We start from the raw sequence: 25,268 nt of genomic DNA on the forward strand, positions 1-25,268 counted from the left end.
TACATACTCAACTCCTCATGGGTCCCAGCACCCAGGGGCAAATGATCCACTTCTATAGGCTATGGGATTAGATATGACAAGACCCCCATATCTTGGAGCGTAAGGCCTGGTAGCAGGGCAAGATGACCGCTCCACATAACACTAGATGGAAAACTAAGGAGCTCAGAAAGACCCATTCACCACAGTGACTCCTCCTCACCCTTGCTCCTGAGGCTGCACTCACCCTCGGCTCTGCCGCCTGGGCTGTCACACTGGATATCTCTGTGGACAACAAGACACGATCAGAGCGGAGTTCCCCATGATTCAGGGCCCACACTTAACCATCCCATACACAGCCCCACCCCTTCCCAGATGCCACCCCAGATCCCTTCAGGGCTCCCTCCTGCCTGACCTGGTAAACAGAGGGCCCCCGTGCTTGGGGACTCTGCCAGTTGCTGGCTGTCAGCTGGGGGTGTTATGGAGCAACTTCGGCCTGAGCCCAGGCCTTGGGGTGTGGACAGCGCCTGGAAAGGACCACTGTAGCTCAGGTTTAGTGAGCACCTACTGCACGCCAGGCACTGGGCTGGAAGCTGTCCAGGCATTGCTTCATTTGATTCTTCATACCAATCCTGTGAGGTAGGGGCTATTAATAACCCCATTTTGCAGATGAAGAAATGGATGCTCAGACATAAGCTAATTTCATTCATTCATTCATTCATTCATTCATTCCATTCATTCATAACTTATGGGATATCTACTTTGCACAAGGCCTGGGTAGTCAGACATTGAACAGGTAAAGCCCTACGTGACTTAAGAATCAGTGGATGAAGTAAAAGCGGCAAAGACAAGCAAAGGAAGTGGCTGGTCCAGGGTCCAGGAGTTACTAGAAAGGTGACTATAAAGTTTTTGGGACACTTTACTGTCACCACCAAGCACTTTAATGGATTATCTCATGTAACCTCCCTGCCATACACAGATCAATTAATCCTGCCCATTTTTAAACTGCCCAGTAAGGGTTCCGAGCACTATGAAGGCAAGCCTATCTGCCCCGTCCCTTGCTGAATAAAGCTCTGTGAATCTGCAACAGCTCTGCTCCACACAAGTGTCCAAAAAGACGTCTTGTTGCTTGCCTTAGGGGTTTTTGTTTATTACATTAAAAAAAAAACAAACAAACAACAGCAAAACAACAACAACAAAAAACCTTATGTTTTTCTGAGACAGGGTTTCGATGTGTAGCCCTGGCTATCCTGGAACTTGCTCTGTAGACCAGGCTGGCCTTGAACTCACAGAGAGCCTTTGCCGCCTGAATGCTGGGACTAGAGGCATGCACTGTCACCACCACCCAGCTTTTGTGTTTCATTTTATATGTCTGAGTGTTTGCCTGCACATATGAATACATGCCATGTGTACGCCTGGTGCCCACGGAGGACAAGAGGGCATTGGAGCTCCTGGATTTGGAATTACGGTAGTTGTTGAGCCATCATGCAGGTGCTTGGAACTGAACCTGGATCCTGTGCAAGAGCAGCCAGTATTCTTGACTGTTAACCATCTCCTCAGCTATTATTTTATTACAGGTGTGTGTGTGTACACGCGCATGCATACATGCTTTTGTATGTGCGGAGGTCAGAGAACAACTTGCAGATGTCAGTTCTGTCCTTCCACCATGGACTAAACGAAGGTTGCTGCCAGGTTTGGTGATCAGCGCCTTTACACACCGAGCCATCTCAGCCTCATTTTCAAGACAGGGTAGTGGACAGGGGGGTGCTCCAGGCACATGCCACCATGTCTGGCTCTCATGAAGTTTCTTATTCTTTTCTAGACCCAAGAATGAAGAAGGGACATTCTCTTGCACCCTTCAACCTTCATCAGTTTCTGAAGTTCTGCTTTTACCTCACTTCTAATATTCAGTCCAGCCCATCTGTCCTCTCGTAGTCCTGTCTATTTCACCTTCATAGGATTTATCACAACTGTAATCAATTACTTGTGTGACTGGCCATTTAGTGTGTCTCCCCTGAGACTGTGGGCTCTTCGGGGACACGGATCACATCTGTCTTGTTTACTGCTGTATCCTCTGACCCCAGAGCCTGGGCTATGGATAAGACATAAATATTTACCGAGTGACTCTGAGCTGGCCAGGGGAGAGCTGAGACTTAGATCTAGGCATGTTTGACTCCCAAAGGAGCCTGAAGACTCAGAGCTGAACAGTAACTAGGACCTCAGTGAGCTTCATGAGCCCCAACTGCTGAAGGGTCTTAGGGAGCAGCCACTGATCACTGCCTATTGTTTGGTCCTGACCTAGAGCTGAATCGTCACAGCTTATGCTCTGTGGACAGGTTGCCATGTTGCCCAGTGCTGGCCCACAGGGAGAAAGCAAAGCTGACTCAGGGAGAGAACACACTGTAGGAAAGTACATTCTTGTGGGCCCCTGTGGTAGGCAGCAATCTGCAAGCCACTGGCAGTTGTAAGCACCACCAGGGAGGGCAAGGCTGTCTGTCCTGCTCAAGGCACCTCTCAGCATCTGGAAAGGACTGTAACCACAGGAACAGTGTGCAGAACTTTGCAGTCTGTATACATGACCCACTGAGTCCTCACAGTGACCCGGGAGGCATACATGGTTTATTATCCTGGTGCCATAGAGCAGACAGACCCAGAGCCCCTGAGAACCTCGCCTGAAGCCACACAGCTGCTCAGAGGCAGAGTTCTTAACTCCTTTAAGGCCGAGCCGTCTCTCTCCTCTCAGCTCCTGCAACAATCCTTTAGCCACTTCTGGAAAGGCTCCTTCCAGAGCCATGGTCTAATTGAAGGCTGGGAGGAACACTGAAATTATCTAAGCCATTGGCTTCCCAACCCTGAGCTCAGGGGAGCGGATAAGCTGTGTAACACTCCAGATACCCAGGCCCTAGTCCAGGAGGGCCTGACTCACACATCTGAGGGACATCTGGGAAGCTGGCGTTTTAATCCACACCCCCACGCCCCTCACCCCCCTGCCAGTGAGTACCCTGTGCTCTAGTTCCATTTTACAGACAAGAAAACTGAAATGGAGAGGTTAGGAGATTTTACTATTCACCCATCCAGGTTGGTCTTTATTTTTGTCCACTGTCCTAGGCCACATCTTTTCGCCTCCCCTGCACCTGCTAACTCAAGTCGTGCGTACTCGTGCACTCGCGAGCTCGCCCCCCCCCCCCCCCCAGCTGTGGACTTATACTGCTTCTAGCTCAGCACTGCTCCCCCAACCCCCCCATCTCCACACACACATATGCACACACGCCTGCACCCTAAGAGATCTCTCAATGCAACCTAGAACTCTCTGTGTGCATCACACTGGCCTAAGGACAGCTAGACAAACAGGGATAACCTTGGGTGGAAAGGGTTTATTTATCGTACAACTCTCTGGTCACAGTACATTTCTGAGAGAAGTCAGGGCAGGAATTTAAGGCAAGAACTGAAGCAGAAACCATGGAGGAATACTGATTACTGGCTAGTTCTAATCCCCCCCACACCCCAACTCCACCCACCTACTCCATGCACCACACCCACTCTTTGCGGTGCTAGAAACTAAACCCAGAGTTTTGTGCACAATAGGCAAATACTCTACCAACTTGGCTACGTTTCCAACCCCCCACCTTCCTCCTGGGAGTCAAGGTTTTACTTGTAGTTGTGGTTGGCCTGGAAATCACTATGTAGACCATGCTGACCTCAAACTTGCAGCTATCCTCCTGCCTCTGTTCATGCTGATGACACAAGCATGTACCGCCACACCCAGTGAGCCTAGCTAGCACTGTTGTTCTTGAAGCAAGAACACCTTCAGAGTGTGGGAACAGCAGGCAAGGGGGTGCATTTGGGAGGCAGAGGCAGGCGGCTCTCTATAGCCAAGCCTGGCCTAGGACAGTCAAGGCTACGCAGTAAGAGCCTGCCTTAGAGCTCAGACTCTGAGGTGGCTTGACCTAGCTTTTAGAGATACCTACCAGGAGCCCCACTCCTCCTTTGCTGTGGGTGGGGCTGGCCAGGCCTTCCTGCTTTAGAGACCTCCCACTTGGGGCCCAAGGGCGTAATCTTGGCAGAAGAGACAAGCCTCCTCTCCAGTGGTGGCTTCTGCTCCACCCACCCATGAAGACCTTTGGCCACATCCTCCTGACTGTCCACCACTCTTCTGCAGCCTTCAGGATCTGAGGGAAGCGGCTGGCTCCCTTCCCCACCACACCCCAACAGGCAGCCCTTCTCTGAGGGAAGCGGCTGGCCCCCTCCCCACCACACCCCAACAGGCAGCCCTTCTCTTGGCTTCTTCTCAAAGGTACCATCTAGCCCAAGTCTGTGAATGAAAAGTCAAAGGGTCCTCTGTCTGCCTGTCTGCTTCTGGGTCAGTGTCTGAGCTTGCCCACAGGGACACCAGCTGGCTAGGAGGGGGGCCCCAACCTGCAGAGCGCAGTGCCGGGAAGGGCCAGCCCACATCCTTGATCCCCAGCCCCACCCTCCCCCACTGTGGCTGTGACCACCCCACCCCTTCCCCAGCCCTCCTCCCCTCTCACCCACCCCTAACCTCCCCTGGGGAGCCAAGCTGCCAGTCCCAGCTCTCACTTCCGGCCTCATGACCCTCTCTCTAGCCTGCATGTACTCCCCCTCCCTCCCATTTCCCTCAGCTGGTCTGAAGGCCCACGGATGTCCTTAACCTCTTAGCAGTGGGAAACATGGCTGTTCTGAAAGCTTCCTCAGGACCGCTTTTCTCCACCGAGGCTTTACTTCCCCCGGACTGCCAGCCCCCTTTCTCTCAGGAACTTCAAATATCACCCTCTTGGTCTTCCTTTTAACCCCTAGTGCCCACCCAATTTGTAGATCTTCTAGCAAGCAGACACTTGCCCTAGATCATAACAAAACAAGGAACCAGTCACTTGTTTGGCATTTAAATGTGAGCACAGAGAGGCTTAGTCACGCCCTTAAGGACACACAGCCATGCCAATCAGTTTGGCTGTTGTATAAGTTTGGTTTTGTTGGGATCCTCTAAGCCAAACTGCTTCACCATCCAGAGCTTCAGCCCTGGCTCCTCCAACTGTCTCAACTATCACTTCTAACCTCTTTCCCACCAACTTGTCATCAAGATGTACTACCTCCCCTGACCACTAGGTGTCCCCTTGGAGCCACTGATACCCCAAGGGGAACTGGTCCTGCCCCGCCCCTGCCACCATCTCCCCCCACCCCAGAACAGTACAGCACTGCATACCCCACCCTATCCTATCCTCAGCCACACAGAGCTCCTTTGTACAGCACCCGCCCACCCTCTTCCTGTCCAGAGCGGGGCACCTGGCAAGCAGGTCTGTTCTTGAACCGCCCCCTGCCAGCCCCTTGCCCCGGGTGCCAGGTGTGTAGGCGCCACTGCCAGCTCACACTGAACCGGAGGGTCACCCCATTGGCAGCCCTCCCTTCCTCCCTCCGAGGTCACCCAGGGACTGTGCTTTCCACCCCACTCCACCCCCATCCCCTCCTGCCCTTGGCCCTTCTAGACTCCTGTCCTTGTCTTTTCTTCTGTCTCCCAGAGGACTCTCTCTTCCAGTACCACTAGCACCTCCTCCCACCTCTCTCCCGCCCCCGCCCATGTCCCTCCCCAGAGAGAGCCAATTCTGCCCCGCCCCTCGCAGCCGACCAGGTCGGAAGAACTCCTCCCCCTGGAAAGTCACTGTTGAAAAGGAAGTGACTTCAGCAGCTTGGCCACAAGGCTGGGCATTGCTGAGCCCAGCTCAGCCCAAGTACTGCCCAGCCCACCTCCAAAGCACAAAGGGAGCCATGCGCACATGCCACCTCACCTTGTGCCCAGAACCCTGGGTATACACCAAACCCACCCAAGGGCACTTAAGTCTTGGTCCACTAGCACCCAGCGTGGTAGACAGCCCATGATAGCTACACCTGCTTAGGACCCATATCCAGCACACATGTGGAGCTCTTAACTATTCCCCCACCTAGGCCACTTATGTAACTCATGCATACACAGCCCTGTGCACTAAGGACAGAGAGCCCTACACACCTGCTTGCACACAGACCTAGCACCAGCACACTTACAGCCTCACAGCCTCCCACAGCCTGCCTCCCCACCCTTCCCATCCCTGGAGGCCCAACCCCCATACAGACCTCAGGAATGCTCCTTTGGAAGCTGGGTGGGGTTCCCAGCAGGCTAAACTCTAAGGAGCTTCCTGGAGCCTGAGGCTTCATGTGTCAGTTCAGGGAGTTGCCTCTATAGGGCAGGGCAGCCCCACCTGGCCTCTGTGGCTGGGAGCCTGGGTGGGCTAAACCTGGGCCATGAGAAACATGGGTCCTACCATGCCCCACCCTCTAGCCAGCTGCTGGGCATGCCATCACACCTGGACTACCATGCCCTCCCAGCCCCTCACCTGGGCCTCCCATCTGTGACTCCAGTGGAGAGGCGTCCTGGGGAGGTCAGCTGCACACATCAGGCATGCTGGCTTCCACCTCTGCCCTGAATCCTGGTCACCGTCACAACCCATCTCTCCTCCCAGTTAGTTCTCCAGGTCATAGAGGCATAGGGAAGAGTCCTCAGCCCAGGAGGCAGGCTGCTAGGGGACTCGCACTGTCCCACATGAGCCTCAATTCCCCTTTCTGGATAATGGAGAGTTCCAACAGGTTAGATTAATGTTTCTTTCTTCCCTCCTTCCATTCTTTTTGCCTAAGCTAAGAGGAAATCCCTGTTCCGCTGGTGCAGGCCCAGGCCCGACTTTCTCCGTTACCTGAACAGGCTCTGCAGAGGCCAGATTCAGCAGGAAAGGTCTGCCTCCACCAGCATCAGCTTCTCCAGGGCAGTCTCCGCAGAGGCCTGAGCAGTGCCCCTCACCTGGGACCCTCGGCACTCACTCAGCTGGGTTGGCTCTGGGGTCCAGGCCAATGAGTAGACAATCAGGCAAGCTCCCATCTGTAGAAGCAAACACAGTATATCAAAGATAAGCCTGGATGGAGGATGAGCCAGGCAGAGAGAGGGCAACTGAGTCAGGCGGGCATGTTCCACAAATACCAATCCAGCTGACTTTACCCCACTGCAGAGCTGAGTACCTACTTACCATCCCACTTTATTTTAGTTCTTTAAAAATTTAATGACTAGGAATAGAGAGATGGCTCAGTGGTTAAGAGCATTGGCTGCTCTTGCAGAGGGACCCAGGTTCAATTCCCAGAACCCACATGGCAGCTCACAGCTGCCTGTAACTCCTGGTCCAGGAGATCGGACATATCCTCACCCAGACATACATGCAGGCAAAGCACCAATAATGTACATGAAATAAAAATAAACAATTTTTAAAAGGTTACTTTTAAAAAAGATTTAATTACATTTTAAACGTTTTGCATGTCCGGTGTCCACAGGTCAGAAGAGGGCGTCAGATTCCCATAGTTACAAGATGGTGCGAAGCTACACTGTAGGTACTGTGACTAGAGCCCAGACCCTGAGGAAGAGCATCAAGTACACTTAACCCTTGAGCCATTTCTCTAGCCCCTAGTCCCCCGTCTCTTACAACACCAGGCTCCTCTTGGGAAGCAGTATCTTTGCATGCCTGCACACTCACATGTGTGCACAAACTACACACCGGAGAGAGTGGAGGGAACCTGGCCTTGCCTCAACTCCTTATCCTGTATGTGTGATTCCCCATCTTCTCATCCCTAGAAACAGGGAGTTACATCTTATGAGGGAGACGGAAAGTTCTGGGGAAGCTTGGGGGGGGGGGGGGCTGGTGACTGCAAGTCTGAGGTGCACATGGAACTGCAGCCTGCCTGACTCCTGCAGCAACCGATATAACTCCTGTTCTTAGAGACAGGATTTCTCTATGTGGCCCTGTTCTAGAACCCTGTTCTGTAGACCAGGCTAGCCTAGTGATCCTGCCCCCTGCCTCTCTAGATCTAGGCTTTAAAGTGTGTAAAACCCGCCCCCCCCCTTGGTTTCCTTCTTCAGTTTCCTACCCAGTAGCTGGGCTCCTGTTGTCTGCAGAGGTGGAGGGAGGGCTGGGGGGCGGGTAAAAATCAAGCCTCATAGACTCGTTTAGGTTCTAGTTACCTGGGAATGTACAGCTGTGAGACTCAGTTATCTGAATAAATACACACATCTGTATGTGGGTTGCTGGGGCTACTCTGCCTGCCAGTGTGCATCTCTGTATGTTGGTATGTGTAGCAGTAGGCTTAAGACTGTACATGTGGGAGGACTCAGGTGTAGTTAAAGGTACAGCACTTGCTAGAATACAAGATCCTGGGTTCCACTCCCAGCACCACACACACAAAAATACAGTTCACACCTATGGGATCCTGAGTTTGACCAGTAGCAGTTGGTGTATCCGCTGAGTCTCTGTATGCATCAGACTTAAGTGTCTTCAGTTTACACTTGTGGATACGCACACCATCTAAATTTCTATCTGTTCATCTCTATGCATTTAGTTGAGCCTGTGACAGGTGTGCCCAGCTGTGAGTGTGTCTGTGTGTGTACATACTGTGCCTGGCTCACTGAAATCTCACTGTGTCAGGAGCCAGACCAGCTCCTGCCTGCCTCAAAGTTCTCTGGATGTGTTCAGCAGCAGGGTGGGGGCGGGTGGCTTAGCTCTGCTGTCCCTGCAGGTTTCCAATCTCCAGGCCTGTGACTGTAGGCGCTGGTGTCACTGTGGATCAGCACTGCCTACCTCCTATCTCTGCCTTTCCTTTCTGTGGGCTTTCAGGGTCACGGCATAATGGCGTGACTGGTCACAGTGTCCCTGTGGGTTTGCTTTGCCATGGCCAGCATGTGCTTGCGGCTGTGTTTGCATGTGCAGATTTGTATGACCTTATCATTGTGAGCCTGTGCGTACCATGGATTTGTATATGTTGGAGGGCCCTTATGTTATCCCATTATATATCTGTGCCAGTATAGCTGAGTGTCAGTGTCAACACGTGTGAGAGGTCTGTGTGCCTGTCAGTACAATGGTGCCTCCCTTGGCATTCTTGTGCTACCTTTGTGACACTCTGTGTCACTGTGTTTGTGTGTTGTATGTGCCCTTCTCTTCCCTCCTTCCCTCCCCCCCATCTCTAGAGTGACTGAGTTCTCCTGTTCTCTCTCTCTCTCTCTCTCTCTCTCTCTCTCTCTGCCAGACAACTCCCCAAGCCTGGATTAGGGACAATTTATCCACAAGCAGAGAAGGAGAATTCCAACCTGCCAGAGCCTCCCTCTGATCCGTTCATTCCCTGCTTCCCTGTGGTTGGGTGGGCATAGAAACACAGCCTAGCATCTCCCAAGCCCTCAAGGAGCCCCTCCCCCCAGTTTCCCAGAAAGATGGAAAGGTGTCCCAAGCCTCCATCCCACCCCAGTGACTAACTGGTCCCCATGGCTCAGCTAACCTTCGCCCTTTTCTCCTCATATGGTGGGTGGGGGGCGAGTCTGCATGAGGTCTGCCAAGCTCTGGGGCTGAGGAGAGCTAAGGAACAGCTGCCCTCAGAGCCCCCATATCCTGATATTCCCCAGTTGATAAATGCCATTCCCCCAATAAATAAATAGGGAACATGCAGCTATCCCCATTTCGGGGGTGGGGGAGAGGATGTGTGGTGGGGGAATGTGGCAAGGAGGGAGCAGGGCTGGGCTGGGACTCAGGCTCCCTTCACGGTGCTCCAGGCACAAGGCAGAGTCACATGTTTCCCATTAGCTGCTTTGGCCTCCTTGTTCGGGGGTGTTGGCTGGGGGAGATTTGTTCTGGTTGCAGACACCAGCAGAGACCACACAAGAGAGAGAAGGAAGGGGGGTTCTGTAGCGAACACCAGAGGCACAGAGGAAGAGAGACAAGGACAGGAGGAGACAGAGGCCAGTAAAGAGAAAGGTGAACAGAGACTGTGGGTGATTGGGACAAGGAAGGAGGCAGGCTGGGCTAGGCCCCAGACAGAGACTGAGTTCAGGCCAAGAAGGATCCAGAGAGACAATCAGAGAAGACAGCAGTCTGACAGGGATGGCAGCGGAGAGGGAAGGCCAGAGACTAGGCTGAGGTTCAGGATCCTCAAGAGGATGGTGTGGTGGACAGAGTGGGAAGGCTAGGTGAGGGCCTCATGGACTGGGAAGTGGATGCCCAGGCTGGTGGTGGGTGAGGGCAGTCAGTGCCTGAGCCTCCCGCCTGCTGACCCTCAAGCCTCGGAGATAACAGACCCGAATAGTGCTGACTTGCGGTTCAGAAATCCAATATCCTCCGAGGCACACTAATCGACTACCTGAGCCCCAGCCCTCGTGAGCTGCCCCGATTAATCCTGCGGCTCCACAGCCTTAATTAGTTTAACAGTTTCAGGGGCAGAAGAGGCAGGCAATAGGGTCCTTAGGCCCATGGGGACACAGCCTTCATGCAAACCCTATCTAGTGCACTACCTCCTGACACACACCTGCCTAGGCCCCAGAGGTCCCCTTCCCACACTCTCAAAAACACTGGGTCCTTACTCCTGGGGCACAGACCCAAGGGCTAGTTCTTGGGTCAGAAGGTAGGCCATGCAGCACTAAGACACCCCCTCCCCCATTTGTCTGTGCTAAGAGCCACAAGTGTTTCCTCTGGCCAGTCTTTTGGGGACCTTGTGGCCCGTATGGGGAAGCCCCACCAACTGCCAGCCATATACCACTGGGACTATGTTGTCTCTTTAGGGTGAGAGACAGGCCCCTACCTCACTGACAACATCCCAACAGCAAGAGACACTCATGCATGCCACCCTCACAACAACCAGGGTACAGGCATACAGTCACCAAGAAACCTCCCAACGTGAATAGCAGCGTGAGCACGTAACCTGTTGCTTCCTTCAAAGTGTGAGATGGTCATATCTGATACCCCTCAGATGGCACAAGGCAGATATCCAGTCGTCACCCCTCACAACAATGTGACTACCTAACCAGGCACCTCTTACCCACTGACAGGATGTGGGATGTAAAGAAAACCTGTCACAGACAGTGAACCAAAATAGTTCCCACCACAGGACAAGTCTCTTCCACCCACAAAGTACGACCAGGGACACAACCATGTCCTTCTCGAAGTCCCCCATCTAGACATGACATACCACCTCTGCCTGCTTTGGCACGGTGACAGCCCACCCACATCCCTACCCCAGCCTGGGTGGTACTGTCTGTCCTCTGCCTGTAGGAATGTCACAGATCACAGGGCATGAATGTCACCCCAGCAATGCTAGAACCGGACGGGGACACACACACACACACACACACACACACAGTTGCCTCAGTGACAAACACTTCTGGCCCCAGGAGGTGGTGGAGGCACACAGGGCTCTGGGTGTGACCTTGCTCCCTGGACACCAAGAGGGGAGGTACTGTGGCTTCCTGCCTGGGTAACCAGCAGCCAGGTACTGAGAGGAGAGACTGGGAAGGAAGCTGCCCGGGCACACTCAACAACCTGGAAAGGTCACCTTCCCAAGTTCCCTTTCCATTTCTAATGAACTCAAGGTGGTGGTAGGATAGTGGCGGAACTCTGCTTTGCTGGGAAGGTTGTCCCTCTCTACAGGACAACTCCAGGCCACAGAACGAGGGACAGGGGCAAGGAGGACAAAGTCCAGGAGCATGACTCACTAAGGGAACAGACCCAGCCTGCTGGCCAGAGTGGTGTGGACGGCTAGGAGCCAAGAGGCCCGGGTTCAAGTCTACGCTCCTCCCAGGCCAAGTCGGTGACCTTGGAGCAGCAGCCCAGCCCTTTTGGCTTAGGGGAGAGAGAAGGGGCTGAGGAAGTCCTGGGGTCAGAAGCAGCTTTAGAGAAGGGAAGGGCAGCAGCTTCCATGCCCCACTGTTCCTTCAAGGACCCTCATCTCTGGAATCTCTCCCCCCCCAGCTCCCCATCTGTAAAGCTGGCCTCATAAGACCACAGGACAGAAGCAGAATGGCAAGAGAGGGAAAAATAACTGAGGCGCTGGAGCCCCTACAGATGCAGGCTAGACCAGTGTCAGCAGTGGAACCCTGTTTCCATTGCCTGGCTTCCCTTGTGGACTATTCCTTTAAGGCAGCCGGAGATGTGGGGTGGGGATGTTGAGGTGTTGCTGGATATAGGACAGCCTGCCTTAAGCTACAACCATGGAATCAGATACAAGTCTGCCCACCCCCTCACCTGTACCCTCAACCTCTCTTGGACTACCTTAGAACCATGGACCAGAGCAGCAGCTCAAAGGGAGAACACACTCAAGTCCCCGCCTGCTCCCATGACACAGAGCACCTGCTGCACAGGACTAAAGGACCTGAGACCGCAGTGTTCAAGGCGGCCCCCCTTACTGTATGAAAGTCCAGAGAGGGACATACCTAGCCTGAGGTCACACAGCCAGACTGCAACAAAGGCCACAACTTTCCTCAGCAACATTCTCAGAGCAGAGTCCTTCTAGCCCCTGGGGGTGGCTAGAGCTAGGGGGCCCTGGGGGACTTAGCAAAAAAAAAAAAAAAAAAAAAAAAACGTGGCGACAGATGGCCTGCCAAGGCAGCGGCGATCTGGGCGGCTGGCAGGCATGCTCGCTCCCGCGCAGGGAAGCAGCTAATTTTAGCTGAGGCCTCCATGCCAGCTTTGCTCCCCCCACCCACCCGCCAAGGGGGCCCAGCATGCCTTGCGTGCAACCCGCCTCCCCTGGCACCCCTACCCCCCTACCTGACCCCTTTGGTGAGTAGTATCCAGAACCCTGGGTCCTAGAACTGTCTGCCAGACTAGGCCTCACCACACCCAGAGGCCAGGGCTGAACCCTGGAGGCTTGGCTCCCTACCCCAGGGCCTGTTTGCCCAACTCTTAAGTTCATTCATTGGAGGATGACAGGAGGAAGGCCAGAGGCTACTGTCCAACCTGGGAGGGTTGGACACCAGGGGCTACCAGCCTTGTGGAGAGGTGGACATTGCCTCCCACTCAGCACTGGAGGAGCCAGGACCTTGATTTCACCAAGACTCTGGTTCTGGGCAGCAGTCTTCCTGGTGCCGGTGAGCAGCGAGCTGCTTGAGTTTTTCCTTGTTCCTCGTAACTCTTTGTTCCAGGAACTCAGAGTTCTTTAAAGCCGCAGCTAGGGAGTATCAGGTTTGGAAACTGAGGCATAGCCTGAGATAGCCATATCTGGAGCAAAAAACGAAGAATCTTAGGAGTCAGTGCGGCCCAGGTACCTACCTTACAAGCTAGGGCTCTTGTCTAGCTTAGCCCCTGGAGTGCTCCTTTGTGCCACTTGGGCTGCTAGAAAGGTGACCAAGTAGGGAAGGTCACTTTGTAACTGCAAAGGAAGCCCCAAATTCTTCATCTGGCACCCTATTTTCTGCAGACTTTTTCATCTTAGACTCTGCTCATTTCAAGTTCAAAATGGCCACCCAGTGGGGCGCCCAGGGCATAAAGCTCCTACTAGAAAGGAGTCTTTGGGGTGACCCTGAAGGGCTACCCTCGGCTCCCTGGCCATTGGATACAAAAGAGATGGCCAAATAGGGCACAGAAAAGAGTCTTGAAAGAAACCTGAATTTAGAGAGAACCGGTGAGGAGAGGAGGAGGAGGAGATAAAGACAGAGAATCAGAGGAAGATCTTGGGGGCAAGAAAAAGAGCCTAAGAAGAAAGGTAGAAGGGAAGGGATGGGAAACATAGCTGCAGAGAGGTAGGAAGAACATGACAGAAGAGACGGCAAGAAACAGACTCAGGAAGAGTGTGAAGAGGAGGGAGAAAAAGACAAAGAGAGAGAGAGAGAGAGAGAGAGAGAGAGAGAGAGAGAGGCAGGATGATGCAGAGACAAAGACACACAGAGGGAGAGAGATGGAGGAGCTTGCCACAGACAGGCCTAGGCACAGCAACCCAGGGAGCAGGAGACAGAGGGACCAACACACCCAGAGACTAGCGGAGACAGTCAAGAGGGTGAGATGCACTCAGAGAATGGGGTGGGAAGAAGGGGGAGACACTAAGTGATGGATGGAGTGTGGGGGAACAGCAGGAGTAGGCAGGGGTGGGTAGAGGGAGGGGCGTGAGCAGGAGGGGAGATGTCGCCAGAACTGGGGGGGGGGGGGACGGGGACAGAGGACAGAAATGGAATGTGGGTCTGGGCATGAGGCTCACAGATGCATCGGCTCTGGTTTCAGCTGGGGCAGTTGGCTGCTTGGGGGGGGGTGGTGGGCAGGACTGTTGAGGGAGGGGGGCCTGTTGCCATGGAGGCGGGCACGGCAGGGGCACAGTCTGCTGGCACTTGGAGCTCTGGGCATGGTAGGGGGCTGGCTAAGGGGGAAGGGGTGTGTGTGATGAAGAAGCCTCGCCCCTGCCCTCAGGGCTCCACCAGGAAGGAAGTTTCCAGAGAGCAACTGGAAGATGCTGGAGTGGAATGGGGCTCTTGGGCCTTGCCCAACCCCAGGGAGGCACCCTTCCCCAGGTCACATGTGCCATCCCAGGGTTCCACCTGTGTGTCTCAGGATGCCCCCTGGGGATCTTCCTCTTCTGTCCCTTCCAGTCTGGCTGAAGATTCCTAAATGCTGCTGCTGCTTTTGCTTGCAGGGAAGCAAGATTGTGAATTCAGGATCTGTAATCCTAACGCAGAGCCCAGGCCTACCGGGCTCCAGTTGCCAAGGCGACGGTGGGTCAGAGGGCAGTGCAGGGCGCCCGTTCCTCCAAGTCAGAATCCCAATTGTTAAAGCCCAAGAATAAACAGCTGAAACGGCTGTGGGGGGGGGCTGCGAGGGGGGGGTGCTGAGGTCTGCATCGGCTCAGTGTGGTGTTGTCAAGCGAGATGTCACTAATTGTCTGAAGGAACGGGCTGAGGCAGCTCTTAACTGCTTCCGTGCCACCGGAGACACCTTGGCTGCTTGGCCTCATCCCTGGGGCTTCCCAGCATTCCACTAGGCCAGCCTGTGGGTGTGTGTAGGGGAGAGTGCTGGGCCAGCATAATGTCTGCCTCCCTTGCACTGAACCTCCACATATTTTGGCTTCCAACACTCCTCTTTGCCCAACTTGGAACCTCCCACCTGCAAGCTACATCTTTACGTCCCCAGTCGCTGGGCTCACAGTATTTCATGAAGTCCAGAATCACTTCCCTTGACCTGCAAATGCTCGCTTAGCTGCCTCTAACATGGCCTCCTCTTCCCCCAGTCAGAGGATCCGGTACAGATGTGTGGAAGGAAAAGATACACCCAGTGCTCTTCTGACGCTTGTATAGAGGGATGGAGTTGAACTGTCTTCTCTAGCATTTCTCCCTGCAGCTCTCCCCTCCAGCTTTGGCTGTTCTGTTCCCTGTGTGGCTCTGGACAGCTTTCCTCTGTCCCAACCTAAACATTTAGTGGTGCCTTTTCTGATTCACGCCATGTCTGTAACCCTGTCCAGGAGTTCCCAGTCCACTTGTGAAAAGACAGGTCACACACAGAAGGGGCAGTGTCTAGCACACAGCAAACTGCTGCATGGAGAGCTGGGGGTTGTTAGTACCTTAGCGGCTGTCCCTCTGTAAACACAGTGCTAAGAGTGAAGGCAATGGGAGGGGATGCATTTACTGGAGGTGATGATAGATTCCCGGAAGGTTTTCTCCAGAAAGTAGTATCTGGTAAAATGGAGATAGCAACTAGGAAAAAAACCAAAAAACCAAAAAACCAAAAAACAAACAAACAAAAACCCAGAGGCTTCCAGAAGAAGATTGTTAAGATTTTAAGCTGGGCCTGTGGTCTCAGGAGCCCTGTTCAGCCTCTCCCACTGTAGGAAAGGTCTCCCCATCAGTCCAGCCTGTTCTAGCATCTCCTGCTGACTCCACCCACTGCACTCAGGAACCCAGGAGATCAGGCAAGGCTCCAAGAGGATGGTGGCACCTGGAGTGGCATCTCGAGGAGGGGAGGCAGGGCTTTGGGCACACCAGTTTCTGACCCTGTTTTAGGAAACTTCAATCAATGCAAGTCTCCCCCTGCCCAGGATGGGAACGGGAACTCAGAACACCCACGACACTCAGATGGATACCTGTGGGCAGAGGCACAGTCCGTGGGCTGGGATCTGGGCTCAGAAACAGGGGATCCCCTAGAGAGAGCCCAGCCCAGATGGGGGCTGGAAGCAGACAAAAGGCTGCTTGTTCTCAGGATGCCTGCGCCTTCTCAAACATACCTACAGCCACTCTGGGGACACTTCCACCCACAGAGCCACACAAAGCCTGCCAGGGTGGAGTTGGGGGGTCAACAATAGGTACGGCCGGCCCTAAACTGAAGCAACTCTTACCTCACAGAGAAGGCCACTCACCTCATGGAATTCTAACCAAGTCAGCTAGCTATGGCCTCACAGCCTGAGGCACCTGACTGAGACAGATCCAGCCAGTCTTGAAGCTACCCTCTCCTTAACGTCTCCAGCTTACCAACTTATCTCTAGAGTCAGCCTGGCAGCTAGCGCGATGTGTTATTATTCTTCTTATTTTTGGTAGGGCTTGGAAATGAACTCAGGGAGGGCATCAAGCATGTTAAGTGTCCTAGTCCCGAACCACTGCAGCCCCACTCAAGATTACCTTTTACTAAGTACCTACTCTGTCCTACCCTGCAGACAGGTAAACAGGTTTAGGCTAAAAGCTTGCTTTAGTTAGTGTCATGAGTCCTCTCAATGCTAAGGGAGAGGCAAAGATCTAAAGCCAAGCTTGATGTAAGAGTCCAAGTTCTTGGTGCCCCCCCCCCCCCATCTCACAACCCCAGCACTCTACCACACATATGACCAGACAGCAGAGACATGTCTGAATGGAGGAGTGATTCCCCACCCCACACAGCTCAATGCCAGTCCAGCAGCTGGTAATTCTAACTCATTGGTGTCTCTGCATTCCCACTCTGCGCTGGCCTGGGGAATCACATCCCAGAGCTATAGCAGGAGTGGAACCACAGAGGCCACCTTTAACATTTCCAGCAGGGTCACCTCTAACTCTAACCCCAGAATGACAAAGCATCTACACAGGCTGGGGTGCCTGACCCCATGGATCTGGACACACACCCTCTCCACAGCCCCTGATGAGAACAAGTCTAAACAAACTCCTTCCTGGGGATGTGAATGCACCTTTCCTGGGGGAGGTGATGCTGTGATCCCAGAGCCTAGAGCTAGGGAGAAGGATCAGGTTACTCTCTCCCTAGCTGTGCCCTGGACTCCTTGGGGCTGACCTTTCACCTCATCCAGGCCTGGACCCAAAGGGGGAAGCCCAAGACTCACCTCCTGTTAACCCTCTGCATTCCTTATTTGACTTTTGGGCTCCTGCCAGGGCCTAGGGGGTCTAAAGAGGCCTAGGCCGACACGCCAACCTTTCTCTAGCCTACCACCCTCGGCATCCAGTTTTTCAAGGAACTTTACAGAAGGCATCCCTGCCCCGACCATGCTGCCCTGCTGGGATCAGATACCTCGGCCCAAGCAGCTGAAAATGACCTGGGCTATTTTCGCTCCAGGATCATGTTGCAACTCCCCCTTGAGCTGGCTGCTTCCCACACCTCTCCAGACCATCACTGCCCACCCTCATCTCTCACCCATAATCACTGACTAACAGGATAGGACTCTTAACAGGCCTAAGCTCTTCATGACTGAGGCCATGAGGAACCAGTCATGGGGCTGGGCATAGAACCAGGCTCTCTGGGTTCCCGCCCAGGTCTCTTTCTAACTGTTCAGCACAGCCTGCTCTGTACCCTAGATGCCAAAGCCTCTGACCCAGCCAACCTCCCCCAAGCACCAGAAAGTCACTTTGGAGACTCTGGAGGCTACCCATAAGTCCCTGGGCCACTCCACATGTCAGAAACCGCCTCTGCCACACTCTTCTTTGTTTAGAACTGGATACCAGGTCTACTATACACCTTTACCATAGACGTGTGGGCCTACCTGGAAGGCTTGAAGGTATATAAGGTGGGAGAAAAAAAATGGGGAGACTGAAGCTTGGAAAAACAGAGGTGGATTCAAGCTTTAGTCCCAGCTGCTCCTTGCCCCCAGCTTCTTGGTGGAGTACACACACACACACACACACACACACACACACACACCATTCCCATCAACTCCCTCCAGGCCTCTACCCCTGCCTCTCTCTGCCCTCTCTGCTTTAAGCTCCAGCCCTCCTGGGAAAGAATGTGACTGTTAGGTCTGAGCTGACAGTGAGTAGCTATAAGGCAACAGACACCCCTCATACTCCCATCCCCCAACCTAGGGGAGCTCACATACCAAGGTGGGGGGCAGTTTAACCCATGCAGCCTGGCTTACAAGACGGGCACTATGCTTCCTTTGACCAGCCCTGTATATAATGGCTTCACAGAGGGTAGAATGTGTTCAGGTAATAGGGTGGGGTCATCTGCCTGCCTGGCTAGTCCTCATTAGGAAATCCCTTGCTACCCTAAATGTTTTATCTCATCTCCCACAAGATGGAGAAACAGCCAGGAACTGGTGCTGAGGGCAGAGAGGAATCTTCACAAACCCCAACCTCAGGAGTCCTTACTCTGATGGGAGAAACACAACCCTGCCCTGGGGAGGCTCTTGGGGGAGACCAGGAACAGAGGCTGGGACAAAGAGCTGAGAGGAAGAGAGCCCTGAGCTGCTAACACAAGTGGGAGGAAGCCAGGGCAGGCAGGAGAACAAGCCAGGTGGGGTCAGATCGGGCAGGCCTCCTGGAGGCTCCTAGCCTACAACCCTCCCCCCAGGCTCTGGAATCTCGGGGGTCAGGGCTGAGGGACAACTCCACCCCCTGCTCCCCTCAGGCTCAGGAATTCCACCAGCAAATGGGGGTGGGGGGGGGAGGAGAGGGCTTCGGACTCCATCCAAGTCGGCTCCCACTGGATGGGGAACTGCGGCTCCTCCTAGCCCCCACCTCCACCCAAGCCCCGAAGGTTGGCCCCCAGCCCTCTTTTCTCCCCCTGCCTGGGCTGGCATGGTGTGTGCCAGGCGCTGGCAGAAAACAAACCCGCCGGGGTGGGTTTGCAGGGAGCGGGGTAACCTTGACACAGTTGCAGCAGTCGCTAATGGCAGACACACACTCCGCCTGTTCTGGGGGGACTGTTGCCGTTGCTAGGAAACCGGCAGCCGCGTGAATGGAAATGGGTCAGTAAACCTGGGGAGAGATAGTGTGACACTCGAACCACTGCAGCTGCTCCAGCCCACACCGAAATCCCTCCTCTTCAATATTTATCACTCCCGCCTGGGCCCTCAGCTCCTGCCAGACCCGGCACCAGCCTGGCCCTCAGGTTTCCCCCAAGGCCTGATAAGGATGGAGGGAGAAAGAGCGATGGTTGGGGTTGCTTATCCACTGTTGGGGTGGGAGGTGCCTCAGGATGGAACTAGTTCTGGAGAAGATTGAACAGGAAACAGAATATAATCCCGCAGTGGGGAAGGGGTTAAAAGGTCAATTCACGCCTATTCCTGACTTAGGCACCGTGGTAAAATTACAGTGAGTGAGCAGCCTAGGATAGGCCTGTCTGTCACCTACACAGGCAGGAGAAAGGGCAGATCTCCATCTTCTCTTCACCCAGTTTTGGGATCTCCCTCTGGACAGAAGCTATCGGAGTAAAGTCACCCAAAATATGAACCGGAGTGATTGGCAGCCTGAAAGCACCAATTGATAACCCCACACAATCAGATGGCATCCCAAAAGACCAGGGGCTGCCTACCTTCTCCCAGAATACACCTCCATCAATACGCCCTCCAGACAGCCACTGTCCAGGAAACCTTGACAACAACCCCACACACAACCCTCACTATAGGACAACTGCAGTTCTGCTCAACTCCCATCCAAAGTGGGCGAACCTTCGCACAGGCCAAACTCTTCCCTACCCATGAGGCTGGAGCCTGTTCGGCACAGGCCCGAAGCCGACGCCTCAGCTTCTGTAGGTTTTGTTTTTCTTCCTCCCCGTGGCCAGCCTCCTTGTCTAGAGCACACCCTGATCTACTGCCCCTAGAAAGACTCTTGAACACACATCCTACAAGTTAGCAGCCCCACGCCAGCACCCCATCCCTAGAGACTGACTGGTCCCTGACACAGACAGACAGACAGACAGACAGACACACACACACACACACACTCCTTTCCTCTAGAAGCATGCAGCCTTACAGCCCTGACTGACACAGGTGCTCATTCTAGAGCACGGGCCTGCCTCCAGATTAACAGGAACATGGGAACATGGAAACCCTGGGACTCAGCGAGGTTGCTCATCCTGGTAACATGCCCTCTCCACCCACCATGATTTCCGTCAGAATCCCTGAAGGGTGTGTTTCTGTAAGGAAGGGGCTCTAGCTCTCCAGGAGGTGAGCGGGATACCTTGACAGGGATCTCCCAGTCAACTTGGTTCTCCCTGTACTGTCTCCTAGGATACATCAGTCAACACAGGCTTGGAGCCTGTCAGAGCTAGAAGGTGCCTGAGGGAGTTACTTATCCAGCCTGTGTCAGGAAGAAGGGAACAGAGACACAGAGGAGAAATTGCCTGCTCCAAGTCACACAGCCTGTTGTTTTTCAGTCTATTACTGTGAGCCCTCTGTGGGTATGAGAAACTAGCCAGATACGTGCATGTCTATTTTTTGTCTTTTTTTTTTTTCCCAGACAGGAGTTCTTTGTGTAGCCCTGGCCGTCCTGGAACTTATTTGGTAGACAAGATTGGCCTCAAACTTGCAGAGATCCGCCTGCCTCTGCCTCCACAATGCTGGAGACTGAAGTGGCATGTACCACCACTACCTGGCTTGCATGTTGACTTCTGATGAGACCTGTTTTACAACCTTGACGCCTACACCATAACCCAAGCTGCAACGCTTTCTGATTCCCAAACAGGCTGCCTCTGTGCGGTGGTTCAGAGTGGGTTGCGCTAGACTTCCTGGTCCAGCCAAAGGGCAAGTTCCTGAACTCTGTAACCAGAAGCCCAGAGCACTGCTAGAACTCAAAGGTTTCTCTAGCCCCTGCGCCTGACACTCAAGCAAAAGCTCCTTATTTCCAGCTCGTCCATGTCTTGTGTTATTTAAGTAGATCTCTGCCAGGATGCCCCTTTTATTGAAGAGGTAGGTGCTCAAGGTAGTTTTATTTATCCATATATAATATTTAGTGATGTTGGGGATTTAAATGCAAGGCCTTGAGCCTGATAGGCAGTTCCATCTCTAGCCCATTCTGCAGAAAGGCAAACTAGAGGTTCAAAACTTCAAGTTTAACAGTCACATGGAACCTTGGTTGTTTTGAGACAGGGCCTCCCTGAGTAACCCTGGCTGGCTTCAAGGATACAGAGATCCACCCGCCTCTGCCTCCTAAGTGCTAGGATTAAAATCCTTCAACATCAGGCCCTACTGAAAGGAATCTTGAGCTCCTTCCGGTAGTCTAGTCTTTCTCAGTGGAGAAGGCCAATCAAACGGAAAACAGAACGGGGTAGGTGGGGGTGGGGAGAAGGTGTGAACAACAGGTCCAGGTGTACTTCCTGGGCTGAAGTGGAGCCTAGGGGAATTTGAATTTGAATCTGCGCATCTGGTGGTAGCAGGGTGAAAAGAGCAAGGAGCCCCAAAGGAAGAATCCTACTGACCTTAAGCCTGCCTGGGCCTTACACCTGGAGAAGCCAAGCTTTGTGCTCTGCCAGCCCCACCCCCCAGCGGAACAGTGGGAGCATCCGGAGGAGACCAGCCCCCACCTTGGGCATCAGTTTCCAGTCCACACTTAGAGCAGGCTGGGGAGGAAGGACTTTAATTTAATACATTGTGCCCAGAACTGGTTTCTAACTCCCAGCACTTAAAAGGTCTCTTGCCCCACTGCAGATCTACCCGAAACTAACAACAGTAAGCATGGACTTAATGAATAAATGAACACTCAATGAAGCCAACAGCTCTCCTTCTCCATCCTTCCCACGAGACACTGATTAGCTTGGGAAGCCACATTATACAGGGCCGGTAGAAGGCAGATGGGATTAATGCTTTAAGGGTGGCCCTCTATTCTCCTGAAAGGGACTGCTGTTACTCAGGTGTCCTTACTATGGGCAGGCAACACGCTAATTGCTTTACACGTGCAACTTCAAACCCCACAGGCCTAGGTTTTCAGAAAAGGGAAAGGAACGCTCAAGAGTAAAGAGACTTGTCCAAGGTCACTGAGCAGCGCAGAAGAGAAAAAAGAATCAAACCATGCCCACCACCACTGCTTCGGTTTAACGCCGTGCGGTGAGTTCGATGGGGGCGGGAATTGTAACTGAACCGGGGCCTTTGGCTGGGAGTGGTTAAACGGTCCATCCGTCTCCATCCGTGCTTTACCAGACAGTACTGGAGTTAAGCAAAGTTGTGGGGAAACTAATCTCTTAACACACACGCGCGCGCACGCACACGCACACACACACACAACAGTGCAACAAAAAGAGCCCTGAGAGGTCACTTACCAACTTCCCCTGGCTTTCAGGGCTCCGGTAAAACGGGAGGCCCTCCCTCCCGGGTCCCTTTTCTGGACTCTCTGACCCGCAAGGTGCAGAGTCACGCCCCAAAGCAAGCTGCTGCCAGAGTTGGGGAAAATCATCCAGGATGTTCCCAGCCGTCCGCGGTCCACCGGCTCGGTCGTTGCAAGAGGAGGGGGCCTGGGAGAGAACCGCCTCGCCTGCCTCCAGCGGAGAAGCCCTTCGACGCCTCAGCTCGAGCAGGAGGCGCGGGACTGCCGGCCGAAGGAATCCGCTCCCGAGTTTTCCCGCCGCCGCTCCTCGAGCTACCTGGCCGCCCCGGTGGCTGCGCCTGCGCCCCCGCCCCCTCCCCAGGAGGCCGCAGGGCTTCTGACTCCGGCGGAGGTGACGGGGCCGAGAGGGAAACCAGGCGGCGGGGGGAGGGGCGTTGCCTGCACCTGGCCCCTGTCCGCCGCCCAGGCCCGGGAAGGGCGGGCCTGGACCCCCGCCAGCCCCGAAGGAGCGGCGGGGGAGGGGAGCCTCCCGCCTCGTCCGGGGGAGGTCTGGGACCGGGGCGGGGAAACCTCCCACTGCACCGGAGCGGCGGCGGAGACGCGTGCGGGGGTCGGTCGGCTCGGCGCCCCCTTCCCGAGCCGCGCTGGGCCGGCTCCCCCGGCCGCTCGCCGCTCTCCAGCTGCAGGAAATTCCAGAAGCTCTCCATCATCCCGGCGCAGCGCGCCGCCCGGGCTGCCAAGGCTCCCCGAAGGAGAGCCACATGCCGGCCGGCCGAGCGACCGCGCGGCCCGCCCTCGCCCCCACCCAGTCCCACTCGACGAGGCAGCCACGTAGCCCGGCCCGCCGCCCCTTCCCGCGCCCTGGGGACAGCGGAATGCGTGGCAGCCCCGGCTGGGGGCTATTTTGAGCGGGAGGGGAGCCGCCCGGCCGCGGTGTTTTCGGCTTTTTCCTGGCCCCCGTCCCGCTAGCCGGGGCCCTCGGCTACCCGCGGAGGAGGGACATGTGGAAGGGGAGGGGAGGGCCGCTTCGATCCGACTCCGGGCTGGGGAGGGCTGGGGAGACACCCGGCCCGACTTGGTTGCCCTGTGGGCCGAGCGGCGGGATTACTAATAGCGCCTGACACAGCGGTGGCTCCAAGGCGCCCGCTACCTGCACGCCCCTCCTCCGGTGAGCGCCCGCGGCCCGGGCACTCCCTCCCCAGCGGCGGACTCGGGCCTCACTGGATAGCGCCGCCGAGCACTAGTGGCCAATCACCGGCCTTGATTTCCTTACCTGTAAGTTGGGATGCTAGCTACCCGGCTTTATTTGGATGGTACCATATTCACTTTGGTGTGCGCCTCTTCCGGGGCAAAACTTACACTTGGGGGGGAGGCGCTTACTTTTTTCATTCATTAAGTGAGAGGGATTAAAAAGCTCCCCTTTTCAGAGGAAAAGTCCCTTACACCAAAACAGTGCATTTTCATACATTTACATCTAGCGCCTAATCAATATTAGTGGCCAACAGCACGCACACTGGCTCTGCATTATAAAAAAGCATTACCTCCATTAAGGTCCCAATAAAGATACGGTGTTTTTTTTGCCGGAGGAAACTGAGGTTCGGTAAAGTGAAGTGACCTGCCAGAGGTTAGACAATGGCACAGCCCAAAGTCAGACAAACTGGCTTTAGAATATTAATTACTTACAGGAGACAAACCCTTACACAGAGGTGGAAACTGAAGTCCAATGTGTCACTCAAAGTTCCTTTGACTAGTGGCAGAGTAGGCACCCAACTCTTCCCACTCCTTAGTACCCTGCTGCGACCCTTGAATCTATTCAGCACCTGCTGCTGTGGGACAGCTAGGGGGTTCCCAGGATAGTATCTAAAAATGGGTACCAAACTGGATGTCCAAGAGCCTTTGCAAAGACTGCCTCTGCTTTCAAATGCTGGTCCCAGACTACTAGGGCCCTGAAGTAAACTTTACCTAATTTATCAAATCCTAGACCCAACCCAGCCTCAGAGGTAAGGGATGAGAAGAGAGATGATACTGGGCAGGAGGGGGGGGGCATCCTCACAGCCTAGAGCTGCTTCCTGCTCCCTACACACTCACAACACACCCCAGGCAAGGAAACACAAAGGCTGGCAGTTACATATCATCCCCCCTCCCGCCCCGGAAACCTGGCAGTTTATTTCTGTCTCCGGGTCCCCTGTTTCCATAGAGTCAGCCCAGGAAGGCTGGCAGCAGCTGGCTTAGAGGGGCAGAGTTTCTGCTCCAAGGGTCCAGCTGCCACCCTCCCCTCCCCCACCTACCAGGCCAGAACGGACTCCAGAGTCAGAGGTCACATTGGGATGAAAGGAAGGAGCTAAGAACCGGTGCTCAGAGGTGATGCCAGAAAGCCCTGGGAGGCCTGGGGCCAGGGTGGAGCTTTCACCTGGGGCCAGTTGGTCAGAACTGGGAGCGAATCCTTTCTCCCCAAGCCACAGGCCAGGTGCTGTCTCCTGCTGTGCCAGTCTATACCGGTGCGAACTGGTTAAGAGTGTAACCTAGCACTTCAACCCTATTTATTCCAGATTATTCTGGCTCATGACTCCTGGACCCTAGTCCCAAAGAAAAGGCTGCCACCTGACACAGGAGGCTTCTGAGTATTGAGAACACAGTCTGAAGTGAGAAACGCTATTAAGTATAAAATACACAGCAGATACTTTAGTCCTTCTATTAAAAAAATAAATTTAAAAAGGGCTGGAGAGATGGCTCAGCAATTAAGAGCTCTGACTGCTCTTCCAGAGGTCCTGAGTTCAATTCCCAGCAACCACAGGGTGGCTCACAACCATCTGTGATGGGATCCGATGCCCTCTTCTGGTGTGTCTGAAGACAGCTATAGTGTACTCATATACATAAAATAAGTAAATCTTTGATAAAAGGAAAATATCTCAGCAATTCTGTGATGATTATATGTTGACATGATCCTATATTTGAAACGCTGAGTTAGATAAGGTACATTAGTAAATGGATTTTGCTTCTCTTTTCTTTCTTAGAGACCCCAGCCTGGTTG

The 25,268-nt window shown here is 54.1% G+C and overlaps 1 protein-coding gene across 9 annotated transcripts in view; it reads right to left on the minus strand.

Moving 5' to 3' along the window:
* The window catches only part of Ahdc1 (AT-hook DNA binding motif containing 1), a 66,024-nt gene that overhangs the window by 15,787 nt on the left and 24,969 nt on the right, over positions 1 to 25,268 (minus strand). For 5 of the 9 annotated variants that reach the window (XM_076934046.1, XM_076934047.1, XM_076934044.1 and 2 more), the window contains 3 exons: positions 6,711 to 6,892; positions 392 to 608; positions 224 to 261 (listed from right to left, as the gene is read on the minus strand). The gene's annotated coding sequence lies outside the window, so the exon portion shown is untranslated. Of the gene's footprint in view, positions 1 to 199; positions 262 to 391; positions 623 to 6,710; positions 6,893 to 22,232; positions 22,374 to 25,268 lie in introns of those variants that run through there. The other 4 variants (XM_076934049.1, XM_034502749.2, XM_076934048.1 and 1 more) reach the window with 4 other exon arrangements.

Source organism: Arvicanthis niloticus, chromosome 5 (assembly GCF_011762505.2).
Source record: "Arvicanthis niloticus isolate mArvNil1 chromosome 5, mArvNil1.pat.X, whole genome shotgun sequence".
Taxonomy (NCBI): Eukaryota; Metazoa; Chordata; class Mammalia; order Rodentia; family Muridae; genus Arvicanthis; species Arvicanthis niloticus.